An 8,986-nucleotide genomic window follows, 5' to 3' on the forward strand; every position below is an offset into this window, starting at 1 on the left:
AAAAGCGTTTACACCAAAGCTATCAAATTAAATTTCGAAATACTAGAGAATTGAACACAAAAGAATATAAAGAGAAAATTGTGTTAATTTCAGTTATTTTGAATTATTTAGGAATGTTTCATTCCGTCAAGGAAAACCGTTTCCAATTATAGAAATGAGAAAATAAAGATTATCATAAAAACTGCAACTGCCCTCCGTTTCGGAATGCCAATTTTCTGACTCCAGCTGTTTAAAGTCTGGAACTTAGCTAAATACAGAGCTCGAAAACCAGCCCTTAGTAGCTGGATATCTTTCGAGTTAAATATTGATCTGAACTGTGAATAGTAAAAATTTTCAATCTTTTTTCCTCACCACCATTCTCCTTTTACTTATTTCCTTTTCACACCCCCTCCACACTATTTTCCTCACTATATCTTATTCCTTTTCCCCCATTCATCATCCTCCGTCTACCAGTCTACTTCTATTCATCATCATCATCATCATCATCATCATCATCATCATCATCATCATCATCTTCTTCTTCTTCTTCTTCCCCTCCTTTTTATCCCCCTCCATCATCATTTTCAAAGTTGTACATTATTACTTTTATTATTGTAACTATGAGGGTTTGTAGCCCTAGTAGCTTCGAGTGTTTGACCTGGTTTTGTGGTTTATGTATTTTTGAAGTGTTTATGAGAGTTTTCCTTGCTGAGTCCACAAGTTTAACGGTGCAATTAGTGGTGGACCTCTGGATGAATTTGAAAGGCCTGAAATATTCATTTCATTTATTTATAACTATACAACCTCCTAGTTCTTAATTTATTAAGCTCTTCAGTTTAGTTCTCAAATTCAAGTTATGAATCCCCAATTTCAGTTTATGAAACTGTAATTCACCATATATCGGTTTATTAATGTCTTGAAAAAAATATATTTTATTATATCATTTTAAGGAATGCAGTTCGATCACAACTCGTCAATTTATGTAGTTGAAACTTTTTATTGTAAATTCCCAATTCAAATCTCATTTTATCTTCAATAAATAGCAACCAATCTTTATATGCTTCGATAAATCTACATTTCATACTTTTCCAAAGTTATTGAATGGTTAGGCCTAGTTATATCCTATTATATTAAGCGAGCAATCTATATATATAAAAGCGAAATGGCACTCACTCACTGACGGACTGACTGACTGACTGACTGACTCACTCACTCACTCACTCGCAAAACTAAAAATCTACCGGACCATAAACGTTCAAATTTGGTGGGTATATTCAGTTGGCCCTTTAATTTGGCACTAAGAAATCTTTTACAATATTTTAACTCTAAGGGTGGTTCTTAAGGGTTTAAAGTTCGTCTTTTAGCATGTATGTTCTTCTCATTCTCTTAATTTATAATTGAAAAATGTCCATACCATAATATGTTAATATAGAACTATAATCTAGAGAGAGTACCTCTTCGAAACAGTTGTTAACTGGTAACTAAATTGATAATTTTGTCAGGTTGGAATTAAGTTGAGTTGACTTTGTTAGGTTGGCACCAAGTTGAAGATTGAAATGCATTTATAAAATTGATTGGGCACTGCTACTTCAATCACAGCTATTCCTGGGAATTTTATATTACTAGCCGTCAGGCTCGCTCCGCTCGCCATATCCGTTTAACCAGACGTTTAGTCTGGACCCCCGGACTGGATCGTCCTAACATATGACAAAACTGATCTCATCCTTGAACGATCCAGTCGGGGGTCCAGGGGGCGGAGCCCCCTGGCTAGACGGATATGGCGAGCGAAGCGAGCCTGACGGCTAGTTTATATATAATATATTCATTTATTTGGGTATTTATTTATGTCCAATGGATCTCGAAAACTGCTCTATCGATTTTCACGAACTTTCGAACATAGTTGGTTTATGATATAACAATTCGATTGCACTAGATCTCATCCCTGGGAGAACTCGCTGAAGGACATTAAAAAGATGATAATATTATTCATTCTTGGGAAAACAGCTGCAAATTTCGTCTTCTGTCGATAATGGAAGATGCGAGTGCGTGTGTGGGAGTGAGACAGAACTATGTTCAGATGTTGAGCTATTGCAATCAATCAGCTTATCTCACGAGGAATATTATATGGCAAGAAATTACAAAAATATCTGATTTGTTGACAAGACCAACGATATGATTTTATTCAAGAACCATTAATTTTTTTAAATTAACAAATATTGTAGTAAACATAGTATATCATTCTAAATCAAAGTATATCATCATTTTTGAAGTTAATCAATATTTTACAGTTTCAAGTGATAAGTGAGTGTTATTTTGTTATTCAATTTGGTTTGTAAACAATCTAAATTCGAACTTTTCTGTTTTCAAATTTTTGTACTGAAAATTGGACCTGAATTCAAGCGTATGGAACATATCCTACTTTTTGGACTATTCATAGCGTAGGCTATAAATCAAAATTAGCGGAAAGAAACAGCTTTGGACTGTGCCTGTTAGTCCTTCCTAACTCATTTTATAGAATTCTGTTCTATGTATCAATAAATAAATAAGTATTAATTACGCTTTTATGCTTCTATGCTTTTATACTCTATACTTTTGGACTATTCATAGCGTAGGCTATAAATCAAAATTCGGGGAAGAAACAGCTTTGGACTGTGCATGTTAGTCCTTCCTAACTCATTTTATAGAATTGTGTTCTATGTATCAATAAATAAATAAGTATTAATAAATTACGCTTTTATGCTTCTATGCTTTTGTACTCTAGAGGGAAGCTCAGTGCCCTGATATTGTTTACTGGGAAAATCGACCCAGGGATCTCATTCCAGTCCGCGACTGTTGAACATGAATAAATAAATCTGAAATAATTAATGAAAAATAATATAAAAACTTGTAGTACTCTTTATTATTCAAAACTTTAAAATATTTCAACACTCATCACTTATTGTTATAATAATAATAATATTATTATTATTATTATTATAACAATAATAAAGAGTACTTCAAGTTTTTATATTGTTTTTATTAATTTGTACAAAATTAGATTATTTCAGATTTCACTTACATGGGCTACTTTATACAAATTAATAAAAACAATGAAAAACTTGTAGTAGGTACCCTTTATTATTGAAAACTTTAAAATATTTCAACACTAATAATAATAATTATTTTTCTAATAATAAAGGGTAATACACGTTTCTTATTGTTTCTATTAATTTGTAGCCCAAAAATAGCCCATAAAAGTGAAGTGTTTTTATTAAATCTGAACTAATCTAACTCGTGTGTGTGACATGAGCTTATCCTTGTCTCTCTTTCTATCCATGTCCCAAATTAAGGCCTCTCACTCACGTCCACATCAATTGTCAGAAGTGTCCAAAACTTTTTCACTTTCCAAGTTACTCTTTCAACCTGCCAGGTTACTCCAAGTTGATCAGTAATTTTAATGCTTCACCCAAGTTTGAATTGAGCGCGGCTGCCATGAAGTATATGGCGAGTCCTAGCAACATCTGTCTAATGCAGCAACGTCAAGAATGGAGTTAATGACGAGGACCTCACTCACTATTCGTCGTTGAGGGAAAAAAGACAGAAGAGAGAAAAGAATAAGAAGAGGCGAAAGTAGGATAAGAAGAAATAATATCGAGGCACCGAGCTTCGCTCGTTATTTATTTATTAATAAACAGAACACAATTCTTTAAAATAATTGGGGAAGGACTAACAGGCACAGCCCGAAACTCTTTCTTCCTCGAATTTTGATTTGTACACTATAAATATTTCAAACAGTAGGTTATGTTCCATTAACTTGAATTCAGGTCCAATTTTCAGTCCAAACATTTGCAAACAGAAAAGTTCTAATTTAGATTGTTTACAAACCAAATTGAATAACAAAATAACACTCACTAATCACTTAAAACTGTGAAATAATGATTAACTTTGAATATTATGATATACTCTAATTTAGAATGATATACCATGTCATGTCAACAAATCAGATTATTTTGATCGAGACGATTAAAATTTCTAGATATTTTGTCCAAAGACCTCAAAGATGCATAGACTCACATGCAGCGCTAGTGTCGTACTTGAAATCGGCCATTGAGGGGGCAACCTATAAGATTATTGCATACCAATGCCTTTGTAATCTATAATATCACTATAATATATAGATATAATATCTCGTGCTAAAATACCCCAATGGCGGCCTTCAATTTCAAGTAAGAGCTATCATTGGGAAGGCATAGGCATTGTGGGTCTATATCTCTTTAAGGTCTTTGATTTTTCATCGTGAGATACTTTAAGCTGATTGATTATACAGCTGATCTCCCACACAAGCAAACGCATCTTCTGTTATCGACAGACGACAAAATTATCATGTGTTTTTCCAAGGATGAATAATTATTATCCTTTTCATGTCCTTCGGCGGTTTTTTTTAGGGATGTGACCTAGTGCAATCAAATTTTTATATCATAAATCTACTATGTTCCGAATTTCGTGAAAATCGTTTGAGCCGTTTTCGAGAACTGTTGGACCTGAATAACCAGATGTAAAAATATAAATATAAAAATATTTACAGATATACAGAAATTTCTCGCTTAATTTAATATAATAAGTAGAAGAAGAAGGAGGTGATGGATGATGATGATGATGATGATGATGGTGATGATAATGAAAAATACAAGTAACCTGTGAAGAGAGGAAGCAAAGGAGAAAAATGAAGAGTTGAAAAGGAGAAAGCGAACATTGTGTCAGAAGAACGAACAAGCAGGTTTTAGTTAATTTTCCGAACTATTTTGGACAGGGCTTAACAAGTGAAGTTATAACTTAGAAGAGCAACCAACATCTTCATGTCATAAAAAGTTTGCTTCAAGTCGGACTTGGTTCGTACTTGACACGGAGCAAGATGGGTTTAGACAACAAAAGTTGTACGTGCTTATCAAAAAGAGAAAAAAACTAGATACAATTTAGAACTTCAAGTTGTGCTGCTAATTCAAATTACAGCTAGAAAGTTTCGAAGAAGTTGCCAAGGCAAGGAAGAAGAAGAACATTCAACAAGAAAGCTTATCGAGCTTTGTTGACGGAATTCTCCAACAATTACAGCGTTGGCTGGCTTTGAAGTTGGATACAAAAATATTCCAAGTATTCATGAATTAAATTCATATCAGGAATTTATGAGTGGTCTCCAGTTTTATTCTGGATAATTATCTTACGGTATAGAAAAATTATTTATTCCTCCGACTCCTGTCTAAAGTGCTTACTTTAAGTAGTATTCACACCAAACTCGGTAGCTCTGCAGAATCTGTGGAATGGATGGATGGAAAAGGATCTGTTGCCGGCTTAAGCAATGCAGGTGTTCACATCGCCCTCTGTGTATCTACCGATATCGGCCAGCTGACATTTCCGAGAAAACTCTGCTGGCATGCAGATGTTTTCGAATCGCTCTGGGAGCGATTTTCTCCAGGCATCCAAGTGGACGTTTCGATCAAGTTCTCTTATCAAAAACCTAAATCGCGAAAATGTAGATAGAAAAATTCTAATTTCAGATTCGGATTCAGCGCCTTGGAATTAATAATTTGGCTCGCGTTTGTTTAAAAAATGAAGAATTGACAGAGATCTTGAAGAAACGCCTTCTAAACATTACTTTAAACACCTAACAGAGAAATTGCTCAGAACGGAGGTGTTTTTATTATTCTGAAGTTGGTAGGCATGCTAATGAAGTGGAAATGGTTTTCATTAATGAAATGATCCTAGTATTTTATGACTCAATGAACCTGGTTGGCCAGAGTCAGAGCGCAACTGAGAACAGAGCACAAAGCTCTGTCGGCCCACAGATGTCTTTTGATGTGAACACAAACTCTGCGGACGCTCAGATATCTGTGCTCTGTTGCTCTGCCACTCTGCAGATCAAAATAGGTTGGTGTGTATAAGGCTTTACTCCCTGGAACATAATACGTGAGTGACACTTTTTCGCTCTTGGTAGTAAAAAACAGGAAAACTCCCTAGAGCGTAAATAACATGGGAAGCATCTCTATTTTAAAAACGTACATTTGAAATAGATTAGAAGGTCTAAGCTTAGATGAGGAAGCATATAGAGTAGTGTCATCAAACCAACTAAATTCAATACTTCAACCAGACATTTGATCAATAATTATATGAAATTTATGTTTGTATGCTAAAATTATTAAAAACTTAATATCACTATACTAAAAAAATTTAATTTTTTTTTATATTCCATGTTATTCAAAATACCAGCCAACGAATATTCCTCATTTACTAATCAAGTTAGAAAGGGGAACCTCATCATAGTTGTAGTTGTGGCGGCCATTGTTGTTACAACTTTTGCCGACAGATAGCGATGTCGGCGGAGAACTGTGATCACAAGCCAGCTGTTTCTGTTTATTTTTTAGATTATGTTATAACACATTGATCGGTCACATACGTTTTTAAAAATTATTTTATTTGCAGTTTCTATAAAAATGTAGGTGGGGGAAAAATGTTTCACGAGGGAAAAATGTATCACGAGTGAAAAATGTTTTTTCTCCCTCAGGAAAATTATTGCCCTCGGCTTCGCCTCGTGCTTCAAACTTTTCCCTCAGGGAGAAAAAACAGTACTTTTCACTCTAGATATACAACTAACTATTAATGCATCATCAGGTCTGAACTACTGGACTGATTACCTTGAAATTTTGCATATAGATTCTTAATTCACCGAGGATGGTTATAGGCCTATTCTCAATTCTTCAATATTTCATTACGTCAAGTATTCGGTTTGTCATGTTTTAAAATAGACCCTTGCGGAGCGATTACAATAGAATAGTAATAAAAATGATAGTAAAAAAAGTATATCCTTCATTCATAAGTCTCAACTCAACTTAAATGGTGGAGAGAAACTTACAGGAGTTTATGTTAAAATCTACGGTAGGCTACTCATAGATTAGCATTAGATGTAGATTATAATGTTCACTCTTTTGTTCAGTGTTACTAACATGTACATACGAATTAGATCTAAAAGTAACCTTCAAGCCCAGGCAATGAATGCTCAAAAGAGGGCATAGAGTGAACATTTTGGAAGACAAGTTTTGACCCCGCAACTCTGTTTGAGGTAGTAAGGAGGTAAACATATCGAAAGTCCCCATCCCTGTGGTAGGGGGTGACAGTGTCTCAAAGGTACCATTTTTGGGTTTTAGTATAAACGACGGGTCTCACGAAAATGACAGTAGAAACTGGACTATAGTCCAAAAAATATTACTTTTCACACGGCTCTCTCTCTCGAAGACAGAGAGGACCGATGCTCTTTCCTTTACTAATAACCTCCACTACCTTAGGGCGCAGACAGATTGGTCGAAAAATAGTCGTCCGCAACGAACCGGAATGATTTGCTAAATAGGAGAAATCGCTTTGGGTCTTCACATTGTTGATTCTTAGATCCAGCTACTTTTAGTTTTTTCTTACAAAAAATATTATTATTTTTGGTTGTAGAAACAAAATTCAAACTTCTATAGTGAGGTCCACGTTATAATGGCAGTGTGACATTTGCAATGGTGTTGCTATCCTTTCAACAAAGCAGATGGCGTTATCTCTTTCACGCATTGCGATGTTGCCACATCCTTTATCAACAATGTGGAAATTCAACTAATTGACAAAATATTTAATCTCAATCATGAAAATTTATTATTACATTTTCAAAAAATATATTTTCTTGACAAATAAAATATGATTAACTATTTTCAACAATAATGAACAGTTAAATTTATTAGATATACCAGTATCACCTGTTTGGGTGGCAAGGCTGGGATCTCGCAATCCTTTTCTCCTATTTTCCTACACTGCCATTATAACGTGAACCTCACTATATGGACTCAGTGAGTCGGGTAGATTATTATAATATTCCAAAAAAATCTGGTGTGGCGCACTCACACAACTTTACTTGCCGTTATGAAAATTGATCAACTGACGCTAGTGTTCACGCGCATCTCAAGTCTACTTATAAACAAAGATCTGAGCCAGCTGGTGACAGGACAATAACGCTGGAGACCTAGAGGTCTGCTATCTCTTCATAGTGAATCATTCAATAGAATCAACAGTTGCCAACAGTTTGCAATTGGATAATCACATTTTCTCGAATTTCGAGCTTATTTTCAATTTTAGGTGGAAAAGTTACTGATCATTAATTGTAGAGATTTTCATGCTCAATCTTTTCCACTTGAAATTTGTTGTTCAAATTGTATCTGAAGCCTGATAATTGGGAATCTAAAATCAAAATTTGCATAGATGGGGCGGACGGAGCTCCTGAAATTTTTACAGATATGGGACTGGTGACAGTTGATAGAGCTCAATAATGACTATTCTAGGTATGAATTCAATCAGAATCGTTGGAGCCGTTTTCGAGAAAATCGCGAAAAACCCTGTTTCTGACAACATTTTCTCCATTTCAGCCGCCATCTTGAATTGCATTTGATCGAAATTGTTCGTGTCGGATCCTTATATTGTAAGGACCTCAAGTTCCAAATTTCAAGTCATTCCTCCGTTAATTGGGAGATGAGATATCGTGTACACAGACGCACATACACTCATACACTCATACACACACACACACACACACACACACACACACACACACACACACACACACACACACACACACACACCAATACCCAAAAACCACTTTTTTGGACTCAGGGGGCCTTGAAACGTATAGAAATTTAGAAATTGGTGTACCTTATTTTTTTTCGGTAAGCAATACTTTCCTCACCTATAGTAATTGGGCAAGGAAAATAAAAATTAAATATCTCGAAATTAACAATAGGAGTTTTTTGATATAGGGAAACAATAAGCATGCAAACAAAGGCTAGTGACCCTCCGTAAGTTGTGAAGAATGGGCTCTGGTGAGTAAACTGTACCAGGGTGAACCAGTTGTATGCAGAAGCATATGCGCCATTACTATCGCTCTCCTCTGAAAATAGGACAGATTCTATTCTCTGGCAAGATTTTTCTATCGCTGTTGACTCATTGATTACAC

This window comes from Nilaparvata lugens, chromosome 9 (assembly GCF_014356525.2).
Source record: "Nilaparvata lugens isolate BPH chromosome 9, ASM1435652v1, whole genome shotgun sequence".
In the NCBI taxonomy this organism is placed as follows: Eukaryota; Metazoa; Arthropoda; class Insecta; order Hemiptera; family Delphacidae; genus Nilaparvata; species Nilaparvata lugens.